The 24,596-nt window shown below is 41.5% G+C and overlaps 1 long non-coding RNA gene across 2 annotated transcripts in view; it reads right to left on the bottom strand.

Annotated features, from left to right (window-relative positions):
• Positions 1–8,230: 8,230 nt before the first annotated feature.
• The window catches only part of LOC103783627 (uncharacterized), a 29,982-nt gene continuing 13,616 nt past the window's right edge, over positions 8,231–24,596 (bottom strand). Inside the window, exons 2-5 of one of the 2 annotated variants that reach the window (XR_008620166.3) lie at positions 10,975–11,055; positions 10,272–10,461; positions 9,676–9,896; positions 8,235–8,660 (exon numbers count right to left, since the gene is read on the bottom strand). This is a non-coding gene — a long non-coding RNA (uncharacterized LOC103783627). Of the gene's footprint in view, positions 9,897–10,271; positions 10,462–10,974; positions 11,056–24,596 lie in introns of both variants that reach the window. The other variant, XR_609193.5, reaches the window with a different exon arrangement.

Genomic DNA, 24,596 nt, shown 5'->3' with positions numbered 1-24,596 from the left:
TGCTTGATCCTGGGAGGCAGAGGTTGCAGTGAGCCGAGATCTCGCCACTGCACTCCAGCCTGGGTGACAGAGTGAGACTCTGTCTCAAAAAAAAAAAAAAAAGAAAACAAACAATTCAATTTTTTTTAAAATAAGCAAAAGAATTGAAAAGACACTTTACCAAGTAATAGAACAGATGAAGAATAAGAACATGAAGGCCGGGCACGGTGGCTCATTCCTATAATCCTAGCACTTTGGAAGGCTGAGGAGGGTGGATCACTTGAGGTCAGGAATTAGAGACCAGCATGGCCAACATGGTGAAACCCCTGACTCTACTAAAAATACAAAAAATTAGCTGAGCGTGGTGGCAGGCATCTGTAATCCTAGCTACTCAGGAGGCTGAGGTAGGAGAATCGCTTGAACCTGGGAGGCAGAGGTTGCAGTGAGCAGAGATGGCGCCATTGCACTGCAGCCTGGGCGACAAGAACGAAACTCTGCCTCAAAAAAAAAAAAAGAAGAAAAGAAAAGAAAAGATGCTCAATGTTATTAGTGATTAAAGAAATGCAACTGAGGCTGGGTTCAGTGGCTCACACCTGTAATCCCAGCACTTCAAAAGGCCAAGGCAGAGAGATCACTTGAGCTCAGGAGTTGGAGGACCAGCCTGGGCAACATGGTGAAACCCCATCTGTACCAAAAATACAAAAAAATAGTTGGGTGTGGTGGTAAGTGCCTGTGGTTTCAACTACTTGGGAGGCTGAGGTGGGGGATCATGTGAGCCCAGGAGGCAGAGGTTTCAGTGACCCGAGATTGCACCACTGTATTCCAGCTTGGGTGACAGAGTAAGGCCCCATCTCAAAAAAAAAAAAAAAAAAAAGAAAGAAGAAAAAAATGCAACTTAAAACTATGATGAGATACAACTACACAACGATTAAAATGACTACATTTTTTTTTTTTAACTGATAAGTTGAAACTCTTACTCAGTGCTGCTGGGAATGCAAAATACAGTTACTTTGGAAGATGTTTTGGCCGATTTTTAGAATGGAGATATTGTGGGGACCATGGCCACTGCACCCTTTAGGCTTTATATAAATAGCACCAATCTTTGTCGTTACCCCCAAAATGTATATGATTTTGTATTATCTTGGCAGGCAGGGGCTGGGGCTGGGGCTTCATGAGGGAGAGGGAGTAGAGTCATGGCCTTCATCACTAGTACAGCTCTTATGCCTAGGCCAAGGATACAAAATGATGTTTATTGGGGAATATTAACCAGATCAACCCTGTGGAGGAGGAAAGGAAGAATTAGGCAGAGGAAAAAGTTGAATTGTGATGCAATCGCAATAACTCAAGAGAAACTCTGTAGTTGGAATGATCCCTTGGCATTATCCCAAACTGGGGCAAGGCAACTAGTATTAATACTTGCATTGGCTGCTGTACCCATTGGATGTGGACTGACTGACTCTGGAAAGACTTTGGGTTAAGTATCTCTCTTCAGCCAAGGGCAATTTCTAAAGAGGAACTGAACTTAGTCTGTCATTTGCCAATACTCCCAGTAGCTGAGAAAATGAGTGGTTTGGTCCTAAAAAGGGGAAATCTGAGCAGTACATCCCAAAATACCGTGGCTTAAGTCTCTCTCAACAATCCAAAAATAGATGAGTTCAAGAGAAAGTAGAACAGTGGTTACTGGGGGCTGGTGGGAGGAGTGAGCGGGGAGGTGTTTAATAGGTATAGAGTTTTGGCCGGGTGAGGTGGCTCACGCCTGTAAACCCAGCACTTTGTGAGGCTGAGGCAGGCGGATCATGAGGTCAGGAATTCGAGACCAGCCTGACCAACATGATGAAACCCCATCTCTACTAAAAATACAAAAATTATCTGGGCGTGGTGGCACGCGCCTGTAATCCCAGCTACTCAGGAGGCTGAGGCAGGAGAATCGCTAGAACCTGGGGGGGCAGAGGTTGCAGTGAGCTAAGATTGCGCCACTGCACTCCAGCTGGGGTGACAGAGTGAGACTCTGTCTCAAAACAAAACAAAAGAAAACAAAAAAATAGGTGTAGAGTTTCAAGTGTCCATTTTGCAAGATGAAAGAATTCAGGCAATGGATGGTGGTGATGGTTGCAATGTACTTAATATCCCTGAACAGTACACTTAAAAATGGTTAAGGTGGTAAATTTCATGTTATGTGTATTTTACCAAAATTGAAAATTGGGGGTGGGGGGAGTAAGTGGTCCAAGTTGTCAGTGTAGTTTAGCTTGTGACAATCAGGAATCCTGATTCCATCTCATGGCTCTGCTATTTTCTAAATCAGTTCTTCTCAAACTTTAATATGAAGCTGAATCATATGAGTATCTTGTTAAACTGCAGGCTCTGATTCAGTATGTCTGGAGTGAGTCCTATGATTCCACCTTTCTAACAAGTTCTTAGGTGATGCTGATGCTACTCACACGTGGAGCACACAGAATAGCGAGATGGTAGGGTATCGTTTTTTGTCCGAATCTTCCAAGTTGTGTTGCTATCAAGCCTGATTTCTTGTTCAAGAGAATGGGGGAAAAGAGATGAAGAACAAGAAACTTCCTTTAAAAAAAAATTTTTTTTTAATTTTTCTTGAGACAGGGTCTCACTCTGTTGCCCAGGCTGGAGTGCAGTGGTACCATCTCAGCTCGCTGCAACCTCTGCCTCCCAGGTCAAGAGATTCTTTGCCTCAGCCTCCCAAGTACCTGGGACTACAGGCATGCACCACCATGCCCGGCTAATTTTTGTATTTTTTTTTTTTTGGTAGAGATGGCCACATTTGGTAGAGATTCACCACATTGGCCAGGCTGGTCTCAAATTCCTGACCTCGTGATCCGCTCACCTTGGCCTCCCAAAGTGTTGGGATTGCAGGCGTGAGCCATCGCGCCCAGCCAACAACTTCCTTTTAAACAGGCAACTTGGAATCTGCACAAATCACCTGTGTCTCCATTCCATTGGTGAGAATTTAGTCGTGGCCACACCAAGCTATAAATCTATCACTGTAGGAGAAGAGAAAACAGATTCTGGAGGACAACTAACAGGATATTATTCTAGGTCTCAGTTTCCTCATCTGTTAAGTCAGGGCCTTTATAGCTCTAATATTCTGGGGTTTTGCGATACCAAATGTCCTGAACTGTATCAACCCGGACTCTGTGCTTACTTATTGTTGCTGTCTTGTAATGTGACATGAAGAAAAAATTATTTTGAGACAAATATTTTTAGGCTGTGCAGTGGTGTTTACAACTAATTGATCACAACCAGTTACAGATTTCTTTGTTTCTATTTCCACTGCTTCCACTTGACTAGCCTTAAAATAAATAAATAAATTTTTTCATTTCTTTTGTTTTTTTGAGATGGAGTCTCACTCTTGTTGCCCAGGCTGGAGTGCAGTGACATGATCTTGGCTCACTGCAACTTCCACCTCCCGGGTTCAAGCGATTCTCCTTGCCTCAGCCTCCCAAGTAGCTGGGATTACAGGTGTCTGCCACCATGCCCAGCTAATTTTTGTATTTTTAGTGGAGATGAGGTTTCACCAAGTTGGCCAGGCTGGTCTTAAACTCCTGACCTCAGGTGACTCGCCTGCCTCGGCATCCTAAAGTGCTGGGATTACAGGCGGGAGCCATCATGCCTGGCCTAAATAGATAAATTTAAAAACCAATATTTTAAAAATTTTGTGGATTACTTACTTTCTTCTAATGGAAGTAGATTATTAGATGAACGGAATTTCAGGTGTGAAGATACAAAATTGAAGAAACCAGGAGAGAGCTAAATTACTCTGCAGGAGAAAAAGGAGTGATTTAGGAGTTTGGAAAGAAGATCCCTGGGGCTGGAAACCTGATTGTAACCAGGCAGGCCTAAACAGCCTGCCTGAAAAAAGGGTTATAAGGGAGAGGGGGCAGCTGTTGTCTGGAGATGAATTTACGGGAAGAACAAAACTGTTTAACAGGGACTTTCATTAAATTTTACTGTGTGTTATATGATGTAACTCTCCAGTCCACCTTCTCTACAAAATCTTCCCTCTAGTGCCTTATAGAATGAACTTTCTTTTGATAAATAAAGAGAAGCACTGAGTCCTACCCTAAGGATAGCACCAGGGAAGAACAAAGGCTGTCACTGTGTTATATAATAGAGTGGGTACATTCATTTATCTTCAACACTTGCATTAAACGTAAAAAAAAAAGGAAACAAACACACACAACAAAAGCCAGGCCGGTTCACTGTTCTGCAAAAGGCTTCCTGGAGTGTGTGTCTGCTGTGATGACTGTATGAGGGCCTCAGCTTTGTCAGCCATGACCCAAGGAACACTTACACAATAATATTTAAGCTTCCTTCAAATTTTGCAGTTCTATGACTCAAAATCAGATGTAAACAAGATTGAAGCACAATGAAATCAACCATAATTTATCAGTTTGATGGTACCAGAAAGGTGTAAATAAGCAGTGAGGAATTGTGACAATGTAAGTTAGCCAAAAAAAAAAAAAAAAAAAAAGAACTAAGATATATGGAGAATTAAAGACAAAGTGCCTTTCTTGGTATGTAAATGTATATATACATCAATTCTTCACTTTGTGCCTTGAGTTATAATTTTGCTTTTAAAACAAACCTCATTTGTTTTTGTTTGGTTTTTTTCCCTGTTTTTTAGATGGAGTTTCTCTTTTTGCCTAGGCTGGAGTGCAATGGCGTGATCTTGGCTCACTGCAACCTCTGCCTCGCGGGTTCAAGTGATTCTCCTGCCTCAGCCTCTCAAGTAGCTGAGATTAAGGTGCACACCACCATGCATGGCTCATTTTGTATTTTTAGTAGCCATGGGGTTTCACCATGTTGATCAGGCTGGTCTTGAACCCCTGACCTCAGGTGATCCACCTGCCTCAGCCTCCCAAAGTGCTGGGATTACAGGTGTGAGCCACCGTGCCCGGCCCAAACCTCATTTTTTTAGTGTGGTTTTTTTTTTCTGCTATTGCAACAGGAAGCATTTTAGGACATGATTAGATATGTGGAATAGGTGACAAATGAACATGGTATAAAATTTAAAAGGCGTTAAAGGCTATACAGTGAAATGTCTCCCTCCACAACCCTTTCCCCAAACCCTGGAGGTAGGCATCCATTTCTCAGGTATCCTTTATTAAATAAAATTTATAGGAGGCCATTGTTTTAGACTGAGCTCTTGCACCAGGCCCCAACAGACCAAACCAAAATGGAGTCATTCATGCTAAGTGCTACATAATCAAGCTAAAACTTTAAGGAAGCAAGGAAATCCCCAAACAGGCCAGTTTTTCCTAAAAACAGGTTGATGTGATAAGGACATGATTTAATCCTTACAGTGAAAGTACCTTGACATAAACTTATCTTAACCCATCTACTTTTTAAAATTTTTCTGTTTCCTCGTTTCTGCTCAGGCTACCTTACAAAAACCAACTCTTCTGCATGGCCAACAGAGCTCCCTCTGTTTTGGACAGAATGATGCCCAATTCATGAATCACTACTAAAAGCTAATTAGATCTTTAGATTTGTTGAAATTTTCATTTTTTAAAATATTTTTTGAAGAAGTATTCTCTGGATATATAAGTTAAAAAGAATGTTATAATGAGATCCTTTCTTAGTTTCAGTTATACCCTCAAAAGTTAGGAGAAAAATAGTAGATATCATAAACACTAACATTCCAAAGAGAATGGCTACCTCCCAAACAGGATTTACAAATACAAGAATAAAAAACTGGCCTTATGAACCTTAGACCAATCTTGAGGGTATAAAAGGCTTCGCACTGAAGTGGCCATAAGAAGGGAATTTTCTTTGGAGTGTGTTATCTCTGTGTGTTTTCCTCATGTTCATGAGGGCCAAGAGGATGGTGTTTTCCCTTATCTTTTTTTTTTTTTTTTTTTTGGTGTTTTCCCTTATCTTAAACCAAAAAGAGGCCAGGCACAGTGGTTTATGCCTGTAATCCCAGCACTTTGGGAGGCCGAGGCAGGTGGATCATCTGAGGTCAGGAGATCAAGACCAGCCTGGGCAACATGATAAAACCCTGTCTCTACTAAAAATACAAAAATTAGCTGGGTGTGGTGGCAGACGCCTGTAATCCCAGCTGCTTGGAAGGCTGAGGCAGGAGAATCACTTGAACCCAGGAGATGGAGATTGCAGTAAGCTGAGACTCCACCACTGTACTCCAGCCTGGGCAATAGAGCATGACTCTATCTCAAAAACAAAACAAAACAAAACAAGTCTTCAAAAACACCACTTCTGACTGGGTAAGGTGGTTCAGACCTGTAATCCCACCACTCTGGAGACTGAAGTGGGTGGACTGCTCAAGCCCAGGAGTTTGAGACCAGCCTGGACAAGATGTGAAAACTCTGTCTCTGGAAAAAAAAAAAAAAAAATAGCTGGGCATGGTGGCCGATGCCTGCAGACCCAGCTACTCGGAAGGCTGAAGTGGAAGTATTGCTCCAGCTTGGGTGACAGAGCAAAACCAAACCTATCTCAAAAAACAAACAAACAAAAAACCCAAGCCCAAACCCAAACCACCACTTCCAGGGCTGGGATGGCATCCCCCAGAGTTTGAGGCACATCCGGAAAATCTAAGGTGATATATGGTTTGCAGCATGAAGAGGCAGGGAATGGAGAGAAGCGAGGCTTCTCTGGGAGTGGTCTGCATTAACATGAGGGCCAAGTGAACTCATGGGCAAAAACCAACCTGAAATTGACTTTAAAAGGACCTTGCCCAATTGGGCTGCCTAGAAGGACATGGGATTCCAAAAGAATGTGTGTTTGAGTTGAACCATCAGACATCCAAGTGCTGAGGGATGGAGGTGTAAGTAGGCTGCCAGAGAAAAGCATCAGCTACATCACAGGAATTGCAACTGGAAGTCTCCAATGGGAGGGGTCTTTGAGAAAACTGTAGAAGACAGAAAGAATAAGAACCAGAATCTGCTACTCCTAGAAGGCCCCAACAAGAATTACCTGGTCACCAGTTGAGTAAAGCCTTTCCCGTCCGTTATTTCTTCCTTTTCTTTTCAACCCTGGGGCATCCGAGTTGCTTAGGGGAGAGGAGCAATAGAAGCCCAAAGCCAAGAAACTGAGCTGTAAAAAGCCTCCCAGGCTGCCCCTCTTCCTCGTGCTTAAAGCAAAGCTGAGCTGGAGGAAGCAATGAGCTCTCATTCATACAGGGGCTTGGTGTTTCCATTATTTCACTGGACTGGCCAGTTTAATTACAGCACTGAAACTATTATTGGAAATAAAAGTGCTAGGGGACTTCATATTATCTGAGTGATCAAAAAAATTGTGAGGCATCCACACAAAATTTCCTTCAAGGTTTAAAGAGGCAGTAAAAGTAAAGAATAATGTTGCTTTATTCATATCCCTAATTTTGAGTGTGACCCATTGCTATGGTCTGAATATTTGTGCCCTCCAAAACTCATGTAGAAATTTAATCCATTTAATCCCAATGTGGCAGTATTGAGAGGTGGACCTTTTTTTTGAAACGGAGTCTCGCTCTGTCGCCCAGGCTCAAGTGCAGTGGCATGATCCCAGCTCACTGCAACCTCCACCTCCCGGGTTCAAGCAGTTCTCCTGCCTCAGCCTCCCAAATAGCTGGGACTACAGGCACGTGCCACCACACTTGGCTAATTTTTGTATTTTTAGTAAAGACGGGGTTTCACCATATTGGCCAGGCTGGTCTCGAACTCCTGACCTCATGATCCACCCTCGGCCTCCAAAAGTGCTGGGATTACAGGCAGGAGCCACCACGCCCTGCTGAGAGGTGGACCTTTAAGAGGTGATTGACTCATGAGTTCTCTGCCTTCATGAATGGATTAATCCATTCATGGATTAATAGAGTCATGGGTTAATGGATTAATGAGTTATGTGAGTAGCTTTATAAGAAAAGGAAGAGCGACCTGAGCTAGCACTCTCAGCCTCCTCACCACCTGATGCTCTGTGCCACCTCCAGCCTCTGCGGAGTCCCCCCTAGCAAGAAGACCCTCACCAGATTCAGCCCTTCAACCTTGGCCTTCTCAGCCTCCAAACTATAAGAAATACATTTTGTTTCTTTATAAAATACCCAGTTTCAGGTACTCTGTTAAAAGCAACAGAAAACAGACTAAGATATCCATTTAAGAACACTGTTCTGGAATATGTGCATGCCATACATAGTGTTTTACACATTCCTTTTTTAATCATGAGATAGCTGGATGGCTGTCCCACATGAGTATATATAAATTTACTGCATTCTTGTAAACAGCTGCACAGTAGACCATTTTAAGAATGTACAATAGTTTATTTTAACTGTTCCTTTTTAGCATATTAGTAAGTCTTGATCTGTACAAATAAATGTATTAGAAAGCTTAAAACAAACATTTGAATGCTTCCATTATACTTAGACACATTTTCTAAGTTTCCCTTTATTTTATGTGAAAAATATTCCCATTTTAGAGGAATTTTGTATAAAAAGAAAAAAAAAGACTCTCATTGCTAAGTTTCAAAGTAATCCATATCACACTTAATTATCTACTGCATGATTGTCTTTTGTGATTGAGAGCTGAAACTAAAAGCAATCAATATTAAGCAAAACAGGCCGGCACAGTGGCTCATGTCTGTAATCCCAGCACTTTGGGAAGCTGAGGCAGGTGAATCACTGGAGCTCAGGGTTTAGAGACCAGCCTAGGCAACGTGGCGAAACCTTGTCTCTGAAAAACATACAAAAATTAGCCAGACATAGTGGCAGGCGTCTGTGATCCTAGATACTCAGGAGGCTGAGGCAAGAGAATCGCTGGAACTCAGGAGGCAGAGGTTGCAGTGAGCCAAGATCGCGCCACTGCACTCCAGCCTGGGCAACAGAGTGAGACTCTGTCTCAAAAAAAATTAAGCAAAGCAATTAAACTAAATTCATTCTGGAACTCAGCCTGGCTACGTGAAAATATTTTTCACTTGTTCCAAATGATAATATTTTAATACTATCTAGCAGTTACTTATTTTTAAATTCACTTTTTGAGCCTGGGTATGGTGGTTCACACCTATAATCCCAGTACTTCGGGAGGCCGAGGTAGGAGGAACACTTAAGCTCAAGAGTTTGAGACCAGCCTGGGCAACATAGTGAGACCTTGTCTCTACAGAAAATTTCAAAAATTAGCTGGGCATGGTAGCACACTTCTGTAGTCCCAGCTACTCAGGAGGCTGAGGCAGGAGGATGGCTAGGTTGAGGGTGCAGTGAGCCATGATTGTGCCACTGCACCCCAACCTGGGCATCAGAATGAGACCCTGTCTCAAAACATTTTTTTAAAATAAAATTCACTTTTTGGTTCTTTCTCTTCTGGTCCCAAGAGCTTCTGGAGCCACAGGTTATGATGTAGACATGGCCAAGTCCAAGAACCACACCACACACAACCAGTCCCAAAAATGGTACAGAAATGACATCAAGAAACTGTGATAACAAAGATACAAACCTCTTTATGGGGTAGACCCCAAGTTCCTGAGGAACATGTGCTTTGCCAAGAAGCACAACAAGAAGGGCGTGAATAAGAAGCGGGCCAACAGTACCAATGCCATGTGTCTGTATGCCAAGTCTATCAAAGTCCTCAAAAAGGCCAAGGAGGTTAAGTCCCAAATCCCAAAGCACATCATCCAGAAGCTCAACTGACTTGCCTACATTGCCTACCCCAAGCTCGGGAAGCGTGCTCCTGCCTGCATTGCCAAGGGTCTTACCTCTGCTCACCCAAGACCAAGGCCAAGTCTCAAATCAAGGCCCTGCAGCCCCAGCTTTGGCTGCAGCTCCAGCTGCATTTCCAGCTCTAGCTCAGGCCCCTGTGAAGACTCCAGAGAGGAGGCCTCTGTCTGCCAGTGTGAGGACAGAAGGACTGGTGTGACCTGCTGGGCTGCCATCTGCATGGAGTTGGTGTCCTCTTGTGCTATTTGTACAAATCAACCTAAGGCAGGAAAAAAAATCACTTTTTATCTAACAAACACTTTTGTGCTTATGATGTGTCAGACACTGTTCCAAGAGCATTACTAATGTTAACTCATTTAATCCTCATAACAACCCAAGGAAGTTGAGTACTGTCATTATCCCCAACTTATGAAGCAGCAGGTGAAGAAATTGAGGCCTAGAGAGTTAAGTAACTTGGCCAAGTTCACCTAGCTAGAAAGTGACAGAGCAAGGGTTTGAACACAAAAAGTCCGGCTTCAAAGTTCATAATCATACTCACTGTGCCATATTGTCCCCTTGTAGGCTGTATATATATAAATATATACATATATATCACTGCAAGGAAATATATATCACTGCAATGATGAAGACTTACGGAATGTTTTCTTAAAGCAGAACTAGTCATCAAAGCCATAGTCTTCAGCACCATCATTATTAACAGCAAAACGTGGGCCGGGCATTGTGGCTCACGCCTGTAATCCCAGCACTTGGGAGGCTGAGGCGGGCAGATCACGAGGTCAGGAGATTGAGACCATCCTGGCTAACATGGTGAAACCCCATCTCTACTAAAAATACAAAACGAAATTAGCCGGGCATGGTGGCGGGCGCCTGTAGTCCCAACTACTTGGGAGGCTGAGGCAGGAGAATGGCATGAACCTGGGAGGCGGAGCTTACAGTGAGCCAGGATTGCACTACTGCACTCCAGCCTGGGCGACAGAGGGAGACTCCATCTCAACAACAACAACAACAACAAACAAACAAACAGTCACACACAAAAATGTGATGATGTGTGCACACAATATACAGTGGATACCATTCTGGCATTGTCGATAAGAGAAATAAAACAAGCCCTGCTCCTAATTTTCCTACTGGGTCAAAGGAAATTGCCAGAGGCAGCATTCTATGGTGTTACCAGGTCAGTTCCAAAAAAAAAAAAAAAAAAAGAGGCCTAAATAATTAAATCCAGGGGAAAACTAAGAGAAAGCCAAGATGTAAATTCAACCAGCTTGGAACTGAAGGAGTGCTAATAAGTGAGATGGTTAGAAACAGGTTAAAGGAAAGGGATCTTGAATTCTTACCTGGGTGAGAGTTTAGGTGATGGCCACAGATTGCTACCAGTGGTCTCCAGTGCGGGTGTGGAGAGAAGAGTTAAAAGAACCCTGTGGAGAGAGTGCCATGCTTGCCCACCTAATACTGGGGAAATCCAAGGCTTGAACATATTACTTCTGAATCCAGGTAGTACTCTTTTAGTAGCACACACTAGAAATGTATACGCATGATTGGCTGATCTTGATAAACTTTCAATGAGAGGGGTCAGAAACGGGAAACTCTGATGCTTACAGAGGCCAGGTGGTGGCTGTAAATGTCTGTGGCAGGTCTGGGTAGCTAAGTGCAGAGTACCAACCTCCTTCTGACACTATTCAACAGCAGCCTGGGATTTTATCGTTTAATTATTTCATGCCACAATCATTGTGTATGCAGTAAGCAGCCACTCTAGGGAAAGGGGTACTAGCTAAAAAGACACATTCTTGAAAAAAAAAGACAACTAAACATAGCGATTTTATTCTTTGCAGATTCTAAGGGGAAGTCAGGCACGTGACGGTGGATGAGTCTCCCACAAAGGATATGTGCATGATAATGGCAGAGACAGCTGGATTACAGGTTCGTCTTAATGCTCTGTACCCTCAGTGTGTAAACAGTGTTCATACTTATTTTCAGAGATAGAAAGGAAGGGGGATGCTAAGGAAACTAGGTCAGATCATAACCAGTCTTGGGTGGGATGAGGTGGGGGAGGAACCCCAGGAAACAGAGCTGGTGGTGACAGCTGCGAGGAGTGGAAGAATGAGTGCTGAATCCTTTGGGAGCTGGCTGAAAGCAAGAAAGAGACGCTGAGGGAGGTTAGAATAGAGGAATAGAGGTGGGACTTCTTAACAGCCTTCCCCATGGGGTTCTGGGATGGCACCCAATGGTAACATTTTAAAGCAATTAAATTGGAGAAATGATGAAATTGTACCTGAGTGAATAAAAGTAGTTATATAAAAGTCACAATATTGTAGCTGGTATAAATGTTTAGGTCATTTAGTTTAATTTGCCCAAATTGACTCTCCACAGACAGCCACATTTTGCATAAAATCATCTTCCACTTTTGAGGGTACATTTGCAACCAAGTAAGAAATTTCAACTAGAATAGCTCAACTATTATTTTCTCTACTTAAGAGGCAGTTTGTCCTAAATGTATTTTCTTCCTCTGCTACATATCTAAAATTTTTGCTTTCATCTTAATCATGCCCACAATAAGCTTCTAAAAATAAAGCAATAAAAAGTCTTAGGGAGGAAAAGACAGAAGGTTATAAAAATTGTTAGCTTTATAAATAAACAAACGAGACTAGTAACAGAAAAAGTTTAGAATTTTACATTTCAATACTTTAAACCTATTTTACAGGGTTTTATTTGCTTCATGAATTCTACTATAAACTCTAGGAAAATAAGAATATATGCCCACCGAAGTTATTTTACTTCATATCTCACCATTTGGAAACAAAAGTTTTGTTATTTTTAAAGGCAGCCAAGAAAGAACTTTAGATAATGAATGATGTCAGAATCAGTTCTTTTATTGTGGAAACATATTGATTTAATCTATCGTATATCTAACAAATTCAAAGAAATGATAGTGACATAATATCAGGTAAAAATTTCTAGTAGGAAAGAAAATCTTTGTATTTTTCATCAGCAAAAAAAATACAGTGGACCTCTAATAGTTAATTACATGTAAGTAGATTTGCCTAATAAGTCCTCAGCTTCTGAGTTATCTGGAAGGTTTTATACAAATTCCTTAGGTCTTGGGAGCCCGAGGCCGGAGGATCACTGGAGGTCAGGAAATCGTGACCAGCCTGGCCAATATGGTGAAATCCTGTATCTACGAAAAATACAAAAATTAGCTGGGCATGGTGGCAGGCGCCTGTAATCCCAGCTACTCGGGAGGCTGAGGCAGGAGAATCGCTTGAACCCAGGAGGTGGAGGTTGCAGTGAGTCGAGATCGAGCCACTGCACTCCAGCCTGGGTGACAGAGCGAGACTTCATCTCAAAAAAAAAAAAAAAAAAAAAAAATTCCTTAGGTCACTCCAAAGCACAGTAAGATTTATTAAGTGATTCTAATTTTCTAAACAGAAGTTAAATACATTGTAATGTGTTACCGAATTATGTAATATATATGGAGCTGGCTTAAAAAAATGTTTCTGGCCAGGTGCAGTAGCTCACGCTTATAATCCCAACACTTTAGGGGGCTGAAACCAGTGGATCACTTAAGGTCAGGAGTTCAAGACCACCCTGGCCAACATGGTGAAACCCCATCTCTACTAAAAATACAAAAATTAGCTGGACGTGATGGCACATGCCTGTAATCCCAGCTACAGGAGAGGCTGAGGCAGGAGAATCACTTGAACTGGGGAAGTGAAGGTTGGAGTGAGCCGAGATTGTGCTACTGCACTCCAGACTGGGCAACAGAGCGAGACCTCATCTAAAAAAATACATAAAATAAAATAATGTTTCTATTGAAAGGGTTCACATAATGTTGGTTATCAAAAGCCCCTCTAACTATGATTAAAAATAAAATTTAAAAGATGGCTGTGAAAATAGGTAATTTGGTAATTTCCTTTTGAAATTAATTTAAACAATATGTTTTTAGATACTTAGCAAATGATTTGTTTATTACAAATAGATTATGTTCAAAATAAGCATATTGTATTAAAATATAAATATTCCTCAAAAAACTTTTTTTTCTTGGATAAATTTAAAAGATTGCAGAATGTGGCAGGTGGGTGTTACATGTAGTCTTACAGCCTAAGCAAAGCAAACTTTGGAACAGATTTTAAAAAATAGATTAAGTGTTTTCTAAGCTACTGCTTGCCTACACTAGCCAGCTGAAGGCTTTAAATAATTTAATCCCTACAACAACTGCCAGCTCCAACTGGAAGCCTTAAACAAGGACTGGATTCACCGAGGACTCCAACAGGTGCAGTCTAATAGTGATTCCCTAAATCTGCTACTGTTCTATGTTTGTACATGTGTAGGACCCTATATTCTTAACTTCAACAGAGCACTAATCAAATTAATTCAAGTGCTTTTTGTTTTGTCCCATCTTCCACTATCATATTATTTAAGGCATTCTTCTATTTTTCTCTGGAGGAATACTTAGTGCAATGTGTAGCATATGAGGTTGTTTTCAACATTCCTTTTCTAAGCAAGAGCCCTCTTATTACAGTTTTAGTTTTGGAAAGCAAATTAACTAATAAATTACTTTCTTCCTGTTAGTACTGCTTTTTCTATCAACTAACATTCATATATTAGCACTTATAGAGAACTATTGGAGTTGCTTGGAAGATTTTCTTTTTCCTTTTACTCATTTGTAAGATACATAAAAATGTACTTGTCACTGATGTATTCAAATATATTTAGAGAGAAAATCACACATATTTAACATTTACATAATTAAACCGAGATAAGTTTTCTTATTAAATTAAATTGGAAAACCAAACAAGAAAAGACCACTCTCATGCCCTTAGGAGTAAATATATGATGATATTATAATAAGGCCTTTGGTAGACAAGCAGTCAAAAGAAGTTTAAAAGCCAATAGCTGGCCGGGTACGGTGGGTCATGCCTGTAATCTCAGCACTTTGGGAGGTCAAGGTGGGCAGATCACTTGAGGCCAGGAGTTTGACACCAGCATGGGCAACATAGCGAAACCCCATCTCTACTAAACATACAAAAATTACCTGGGCGTGGTGGTACGCACCAGTAATCCCAGCCACTTGGGGAGCTGAGGCAGGAGAATCTCTTGAACCTAGGAGGTGGAGGCTACAGTGAGCCCAGATCATGCCACTGCACTCCAGTCTGGGCGACAGAGTGAGACTCCATCTCAAAAAAAAAAAAAAAAAAAAGCAATAGCTGCCTGGAAGTCCACATTCAAGCTGGCCCCTTACCTTATATCATATACAAAAATTAACTTAAAAATGGATTAAAGACCTAACATAAGTTCTAAAAGTATAAAACTCCTAGAAGAAAACAGGGGAAGATCTTCAGGACACTGGATTTGGCAATGATTTCTTAGATATGACACCAAAAGCACAAGCATCAAAAGGAAAAATATAACTTGTACAGTGGCTCACATGTGCAATCCCAACACTTTGGCAGGCTGAGGTGGTAGGATCGCTTGAGGTTGGGACCTTGAGACCAGCCCGGGCAACATAGTGAGACCACATCTCTACCAAGAAAAAAAAAGCACAAATAGACAAATGGTATTATATCAAACTTAAAAACTCCTATGCATCAAAGGATACAATTAACAGAATTTTTAAAAGCCTACAAAAAGGGAGAAAATGTTAACAAATCATACATCAAAGAAGTTAATATATAGAATATATTTTAAAAAAAACTCCTACCACTCAACAACAAAACACAATTTAAAAATGGACAAAAAACTTGAATAGACATTTCTCAAAAAAGAAATATATACAAATAGGCCGGGCATGGTGGGTTATGCCTGTAATCCCAGCACCTTGGGAGGCCAAGGTGGGCAGATCCCCTGAGGTCAGGAGATCGAGACCATCCTGGCCAACATGATGAAAACTTGTCTCTACTAAAAATATGAAAATTAGCTGAGGGTGGTGAAGGGTGCCTGTAATCCTAGCTACTGGGGAGGCTGAGGCAGGAGAATCGCTTGAACTCGGGAAGCAGAGGTTGCAGTGAGCTGAGATCATGCCACTGCAGTCCAGCCTGGGTGACAGAGCAAGACTCTGTCTCAAAAAAAAAAAAAAAAAAAAAAAAAAAAAATATATATATATATATATATAAGTATACATATATAAAAAAGTACACACACACACACACACACACACACAAATGCCCAAGAAACGTATGAAAAGCTGCTCAACATTGCTAATCATTGGGAAAGGCAAATCAAAACCACATTGAGGTATCACCCTATACAGATTAGAATGACTGCTATCTAAAGAACAGAAAATAACAAGTGTTGGCAAGGATTTGAAAGAATTGGGATTCTTTGTACTGTTGGTGGGAATGTAAAATTGTGCAGCCATTATGAGAAATAGTATTAAGATTCCTCACAAAATTAAAAATAGACTTATCATATGATCCAGCAGTCTCACTTCTGAATATACATCCAAAATAACTGAAAGCAGAGTCCTTTATTTATTTATGTATTTATTTTAGAGACAAGCTCTCACTCCATTGCCCAGGCTGGAGTGCAGTGGTGCAATCACGGTTCACTACAGCCTTGACCTCCCCAGGATCAGCTCCTGAGTTTGTAGAGACGGGTTTTGCCATGTTGCCCAGGTTGGTCTCAAACTCCTGGGCTCAAGTTATCCACCCGTCTCAGCCTCCTAAAGTGCTGGGATTACAGGAGTGAGCCACTGTGCCTCGTCTCTGAAAGCAGTCTTGAAGAGATATTTGCACACCCATATTCATCCTGGTATTGTTCACAGTAGCCGAGAGGTAGAAGTAACACGAGTGTCCATTGACAGATGAACGGAAAAAGAAAATGTGATACACACATAGAATGGAATATCTGTGAAGGATCACACATTGTGCTATGTAAAAAAAAAAAAAAAAGATGAGGAACTAGTTCTAGGATCAACTAAAAATCCTGTCACGTGCTGCAACATGGATGAACCTCAAGGATATAATGCTAAGTGAAATATGCCTAATAGTAATTCCCTAAGTCTGCTACTGATCTGCTTGTGCATGTGTCAAACATTATATTCTTAAATTCAACAGGACACTTATTAAATTAATCCAAGTGCCTCTTGTTTTGTCCCATCTCCCATGGTCATGTTACTTAAGACACTCCCTTTATGATTCCACTCATATGAAGTATCTCAAGCAGTCAAAACCATAGAAATAAAAAGTAGAAGTCTCCTTTAATCTGGAAAAGTTGCCCTTTAATCTAGAAAAGTTGCTCCCTTTTTTTTGTTTGTTTTTGTTTTCCATAACTGACATTTTTTTAAAGAGTCAGGACAATTGTTTTGCCAAGCTGATCAATCCTGGGATCTCTAATGGTTTCCTCATTGTTATATCTAGATAAGATATTTTTGCAGTATACTACATTGTTGATTTGTGCCCTTTTCATATCAGGGAGTGTTTTGTAAGGGGTTAACTCAGGAGGCTTGGACTGTTCAAACATCCCCAAGAAAGGACTGGACCTTGACCTGCTGCTGGAAGGTAACCTCTGAGCAATTATCCTGCCTGATAAGAGTGTTTCTATATGCCTTAGGCCCTGGGCTAAATTATTTGTTTGATCAGTTAGTTTGTGCTAACGATCTGACTTACGGTGAACACCTGTTTTTCTATGCCTGGGGTCCTGGACCATGCTGTATCAGTTTGACCTCTCGAGGTCTGGAGACTGGACAGCTAAAGTCAGCCACATGGACAACACATGCTTATGTGATTGACCACCATGAAAATCCTGAGGACCAAGGGGCTTGGGTCTGCTTCTTTGGACAGCAGTCTTCACACCTGTTGTCACACATAGTTGCTGAGAGAATTAAGTACAGTCTGTGTGGCCCCACTGGGAGAGGACAACTGGAAGCTTGCCCCTGATTTCTCCTATACTTAACCTCATGCACCTTTTCACTTTGCTGATTTAAATCTGTGCCCTTTCTTTGTAAGATACTGTAGCTGTGAGCAGAACAGGTTTTTTTGAGTTTTGTGAGTACTTCTAGTGAATCATCAAACCTGAGGTTGATCTTAGGGATCCCCAACACAAGGGGCACAGCATGTCAGTTTCCTTCATTAACTTTGTTCAGGCCGGTGCAGTGGCTCATTCCTGTAATCCCAGCACTTTGGGAGGCTGAGGTGGGCGGATCACTTGAGGCCAGGAGTTCTAGACCAGCCTGGCCAACATGGCAAAACCCTGTCTCTACCAAAAATACAAAGATTAGCCAGGCCTGGTGGTGCACGCCTGTGATCCCAGCTACTTGGGCGACTGAGGCAGGAGAATGGCTTGAATCGAGGAGGCGGAGGTTGCAGTGAGCGGAGATCATGCCACTGCACTCCAGCCTGAGCAACAGAGCGAGACTCTGTCTTAAAAACTACAACAAAAGCCAAAAAACAAACTTTGTACATTCAGCTAAGGTCCTCCTGGATTTCTCTGACATAAAGATGTTTTTCCTTTGTAATTAAGAAATATTCTGTGGAGTGATACTTGGAAACTATGAGTATCCTGTTCCCCAACAGTATTTCACATAATAATTTTAGTATTTATTGATGATTATTGTATGGATCAATGATTACTTTGGAGGCTATAAAAAGGTGGTCTTCTATGATTTCAGTTGAAAGCCGGTTTTTTTTTTTTTTTTTTGAGACGGAGTCTTGCTCTGTCCCCCAGGCTGGAGTGCAGTGGCGCGATCTCAGCTCACTGCAAGCTCCGCCTCTCGGGTTCACGCCATTCTCCTCCCTCAGCCTCCTGAATAGCTGAGACTACAGGAGTGTGCCACCACGCCCAGCTAATTTTTGTAGTTTTTTTTTTGTTGTCGTCGTTGTTGTTGTTTTGAGACGGAGTCTCGCTCTGTCCCCCAGGCTGGAGTGCAGTGGCGCGATCTCAGCTCACTGCAAGCTCCGCCTCCCAGGTTCACGCCATTCTCCTGCCTCAGCCTCCCGCGTAGCTGGGACTACAGGCACCCACCACCACACCCGGCTAATTACAGGTGTGAGCCACTGCGCCCAGCCTAAAAGTCCTTTATGTAAGTGTTGGAGACATGTGTCCTGAATGTGGCAGTTGCGACTCAGCGTTGGGCAGAGACCTCCATGTGAGTCCACAGGGGTGTGGTGGGAGCTGGAATGTCTGGGACTCCTACCACTAGAACAGGTTATTTACCTAAGCATGAACTGGAGATGTCTGTGCTGGTGATGGAGACTAGGATGTACATTTCAAACTCTGCCTGTGCAGAAGATGCAATTTCACACTGACTCCCACAGAATATAATTTTCATTTCTGTTCCTCATTTACCCAGAAGGCAGAGACACAGCCCAGGGCTCAATTCCAGGGACTTGGCTGGGCATGGTGGTTCACGCCTGTAATCCCAGTACTTTGGGTGGCCAAGGCAGGCAGATCACGAGGTCAAGAGTTAGAGACCAGCCTGGCCAACATGGTGAAACCCTGTCTCTACTAAAAATACAAAAATTAGCCAGGCATGGTGGCATGTGCTTGTAATCCCAGCTACTCGGGAGGCTGAGGCAGGAGGATCGCTTGAACCCGGGAGGTGGAGGTTGCAGTGAACAACGATTGTGCCACTGCACTCCAGCCTGGGTGACAGACAGATTCCATCTCAAAAAAAAAAAGAAAGAAAGAAAGAAAAAGAAAAATACAGAGCTTTTAATCAATGCTTGTTTTCTATTTCTGAATGTTTTGTGTCAAGAGTGTCTAATGAGGCTTGTAAAATATGTACTCTTTAGAAGATACATGAATTTTGCTTTTACTAATGAAAAGCTAATTTTTCAATATTTGTAGGGACATTTTATAGGAACGTTTATTCTTTCACATGAACATTAAAAAACAGCAAAACTGGATTTTCAAATTTCAAAAGCCACATTAACACCACTAATACTTTTTAACATGGAGGTTTTTTTTGGGGGGGGTTGAGATGGAGTTTTGCTCTTGTTGCCCAGGCTGGAGTGCAATGGTGCAATCTTGGCTCACCGCAACCTCCACCTCCCAGGTTCAAGCAATTCTCCTGCTTCAAGCTCCAAAGTAGCTGGGACTATAGGTGCAAGCCACCACGCCCAGCTAATTTTGTATTTTTAGTAGAGACGGGGTTTCTCCATGTTGGTCAGGCTGGTCTCGAACTCCCAACCTTAGGTGATCCGCCCACCTCGGCCTCCCAAAGTGCTGGGATTACAGGCGTGAGCCACTGTGCCCAGCTGAAGTTTTTTTTAAGGTGATTTTCTTTTTTTGTAATAATAGGGAATCATTGATTCATTTTTGGTTAATCAATGAGTTATAATCCATTCCTGTTATTTATTTTGATGCTAAGTTTAACCAGTGGGAGTCCCCTTCGAGCTGGCTTCTGTGTCCCCACCAATTTTTCAGCACTTTTTTACTTTCTGCTACAGTAAGATGTTCAAATGTACCTTGACTTTCCTTGCCATAGCCTCAGAATCAACGATTTTGAGGCAGAATAGGGTCTGGAGGCAGGGAATCTAAGGCTGATTCATGCTGATTTCCTAGAACTAAACCAAAGGAAAACCCCAACTTCCTATGCTCAGGTAACAAAAGGACTAGAGGCTACTCCCTTTGCAACCCACCCCTTTTCTGCATGGCAGATGAAAAATTGAAAGTACCTGTGATTGGTCCCCTCCCACAACCAATCAGGCTAGTCATGGGCCAAGTCTTCATTTGCATAGGAGTATAACTTTATAACTTCACTTTAGCCTCTGATTGGTCACTTTCCACAACCAATCGGAAGTCTGCTTAGGGTGTAACTTTGTAATTTCACTTCAGCCTCTTTTTGGTCACTTTCTGCAATCAATCAGACTGATCACAGGCCACTACTTCATTTACATAGGGTGTATACCAAGTAACCAATGGGAAACCTCTAGAGGGTATTTAAACCACAGAAAATTCTGTAACCAAGCTCTTCAGCCGCTTGCTTGGGCGCTCCCACCCTGTGGAGTGTGAATTCATTTTCAATAAATCTCTCCTTGTGTTATTTCATTCTTTGTGTGATTTGTCCAATTCTTTGTTTAAAGCACCAAGAACCTGGACACCTTCCACCAGTAACAATTTCTCCAAACAGCTCTTCCTTCTTTTACCTCCTTTGAACCTTAATTCCAGAAAAGTCATCACCTCTAGGAGTGATGAATAGAAAACAGGTTTAAATTAGTCTACTAGGGGACTAGAAGAAAAATTACAAGCTATCTTCAGCCTGAAGAGTCCCTGGTTGTATGTGAATCATTAGATACTTCCCTCAAGAAAACCTCAAACATGAATGTTTTCTTCATTCTTTCACTGGAAAAGTAAATGTGTATGTTGATACAATCTCTTTTTTATCTCTATTAGTTCTTTCTCACGCTGTTATAAATAACTGCCCGAGACTGGGTAGTTTATAAGGGAAAGAGGTTTAATTGACTCACAATTCTGCAGGGCTGGGAAGGCCTCGGGAAACTTACAATCATGGTGGAAGGGGAAGCAAACACATGCTTTTTCACATGGCAGCAGGAAGGAGAAGTGCTGAGCAAAAGGGGAAAAGCCCATTATAAACTCATTAGATCTCGTGAGAACTCCCTCACTACCATGAGAATAGCATGGAGGTAACCGCCCCCATGATTCAATTACCTCCCATCAGATCCCTCCCACCACACGTGGGGATTATGGAAACTACAATTCAAGATGAGATTTGGGACACAGCCAAACCATATCAGTATCCTATCAGCTCACATTCTGAGAAAGTGACCCAACACTATAAGGACATTTTGGGCCAGATCCAAAGAAGTCAAATTGTATTTTTTCTAAGAATCACCGTCTTCTAAATTTCCAATTGTTACTAAATTAAGTCAGAGCAGACTACCTGGTCAGACTACCCTATATCTGCCACAGATAATTCCATTTAGGGTTTGAGGACCTATTGATCTCACCTCTTTCAAGTAGTGGGGCAGCCCATGTAGGGAATTTGGTTTAATTCTGAATCAAATGGGAAGTGATTGAAGAGTTTTAAGCAACAGTAATGACGTGATCCAGCATTTTAGCTGGATCGCTCTGACTACTCTAGGGAGAACTGACTGAAGCGATACACATGACAATCATTGGAAAGCACTCTTGATGGCTCACTGCAGGAAGCATAATTGACTGGGATCCCAGATGCGGGGTTTTGAGCCCGTGCTTTCCACTGGCTGCTCTCAGCAGGGATACTAAGGCAGGCCCATTTCCAGGAATTGCAGAACTCCTCGACAGGCAACATTTTAGCTCAGGACTCCCTCACAGCTTTGCTGAATTTTTCATAACTGCACAAGTCTAAGAATGTTCCACCCATTGTTCCTTCTCTCCTTCATTTGACTTGCATCACAGTCTGACAGCTCTCCTAGCTTCTCCTGCTCCCTCCCCATTTTCTCTCACAGGGGTTTCCCACAATAAATTTCTTGTACATTTAATCCTGTCTTGGCATCTGCTTCTCGGAGGACCTGGACTATCATAGAGATCAAAGGCAGAAGCAGGGAGACCAGTTAAAAGGTAATCACAGTAATCCAGGTGAAAGATGATTGTAGCTTGGAGCAGACTGAGGGCAAAAGGAGTGGAGAGAAGCAATCAGATTTCTCCTCCATCCCATATCTTAACAGCAAATCTTCTGAAGATAGAATTTACTAGATTTGCTGTTAAGATATGGGATGGAAGAGAAACTGAGAAGTCAAGGTCACTCCATTGTTTGGACCTACGCAATTGGAAAGACGGAGTTGCCATTTTCTGAGATGGTAAAGCATGGGAAAAGAGCATGTTTGGTGAATCAGATCAAAAGCTTGGTTTTAGACATACCAGTATTAATTTAAAAATTTTTAATTTTATTTTTAAAGACAGGGTCTCACTCTTTCAGCAAGACTGGAGTGCAGTGGCATGATCATAGCTCACTGCAGTCTTAAACTTCTGGACTCAAGCAATCCTCCTCCCTCAGCTTCCCAAAGTGCTGGGATTACAGACTGTATCGTTTGAGATACTATTAGATACCCAAGTGGAGATAGCATATAGGCAATTTATTTAATGAGTCTGGAATTCAGAATAGAGGTATTGGCTAACGATACAACTTTGAGAGTTAGTGTATAGCTGGCATTTGAAAGCATGGAACGGAGGCCAAGGCATGGTGGTTCACCCCTGTAATCCCAGCACTTTGGGAGGCTGAGCTGGGAGGATCACTTGAGGCCAGGAGTTCGAGACCAGCCTTGGCAACATAGCAAGACCTCATCTCTACTAAAATAAATAAATAAATAAATAAATAAATAAATAAATAAAGCCATGGAACTGAATGTGATTATCAAGAAAAAGATTGTGATAATGGTCAAGCCAGTGGCTCACACCCGTAATCCCAGCACTTTGGAAGGCCAAGATGAGGAGATTTCTTGAGTCCAGGAGTTTGAGGATGTAGTGAGCTATGATTGTACCACTGCACTCCAGCCTGAGCAACATAGCAAGGCCCCATTTCAATTTTTTTTTAATTTAAAAAACAGTTCTAAACTGAGACCTGGGGAATTCTAAATTTGGGAGATGAGTATTCATCAAAAGAGACAAAGAAAGATCATAAAAGTTAGAACTGTCATAACTTCCTGGTGAAATTAACCTTTTAACATGGGGTAATCTCCTTCATGAGTAATACTCTTTTATCTTAAAGTCTGTTCTGCGTGACATTAAAACAGCTACCTCAGGGTCTTTTTCTTAATAGATGCCAATACATTTTTCCCATAATTTGACTCCCAATTTTTCTATGTCTTTTTGTTTTAGATATGATCACTCATAAAAGTTAAGTTGCTTTTAAAAAATATGTTTTACAGGTGAGGCATGGTGGCTCACGCCTGTAATCCAGCACTTTGGGAGGCTGAGGTGGGTGGATCACCTGAGGTCAGGAGTTCGAGACCAGCCTGACCAACATGGAGAAACCCTGTCTCTACTAAAAATACAAAATTAGCTGGGTGTGGTGGTGCATGCCTGTTATCCCAGCTACTTGGGAGGCTGAGGCAGGAAAATCGCTTGAACCCAGGAGGCAGAAGTTGCGGTGAGCCAAAATCATGCCATTGCACTCCAGCCTGGGCAACAAGAGCAAAACTCTGTCTCAAAAAACAAAACAAAACAAAAAATTTGTTTTGCTTGAACCATCTCATGTGAAAAAAAGAAAAAAAATGTTTTGACAATTTTGGTCTTTTAAGTAAAGGGGTTGAAAAACTTACATTTATAGTGATTAGTGATTTATTTGGATTTTACTTGACAAGTTTATTTTGTGTTTTCTGTCATTTTTGTTTTTGTTTTACATTCCTCTTTCTTCCTTTATTTTTGATTTGTTGAAATTTGTTTTTTTCATTCTATTTCATTCCTTCTCCTTAATTTTCATTTCGTACTGTTCTCTTGACTTACATTTTCTTTATCTCTTCTTTTGATGATTGCCCTATTTTAACATATCCTCTCAACAAAGTCAAGAATTAACCAATATATTTATTCTCCTAAACAATATGAGAACCTTACAACGCTTTAACTTTGATCTCTGAAATGCCAATTACAATGTTACTGTGCCCAGTATTTTAGTTTCGGACTTTCCTCCCGAAGTCAAATATTATTTTATAGAATGTTTCTTTAGATTTAGTCACACATTCATCAATATTATTGCTCACAAGCCCTGCTTATATATTAAGACTTTCCATATGGAATCATTTTCCCACTACTTGAGAAAGAATCTTTTAGAATTTCCATTAATGAGGGACTTGTATTGATAAACTATCCCGCTTTTTTTTTTTTTTTTTTTTGGCTTTGTCATATTCTTGAAAACTAGCTTCACTGGTTATAAAATTTTAGGATGATAGTTATTTCCTCTCAGGCCATGGAAGACATTATTTCAGTGTCTTCTGGCTTCCATTGTTGGAAGTCATTGGTGAGACAGAGTTAAACCACATTATCATTGCTTTGTAAGTGGATTCTCTTTCTTCTGTAGCTTATT

This window comes from Pan paniscus, chromosome 9, assembly GCF_029289425.2.
Source record: "Pan paniscus chromosome 9, NHGRI_mPanPan1-v2.0_pri, whole genome shotgun sequence".
In the NCBI taxonomy this organism is placed as follows: domain Eukaryota; kingdom Metazoa; phylum Chordata; class Mammalia; order Primates; family Hominidae; genus Pan; species Pan paniscus.
The sequence above is the reverse complement of the archived record's forward strand: the minus strand, read 5'-3'. Positions and strand labels throughout refer to the sequence as shown.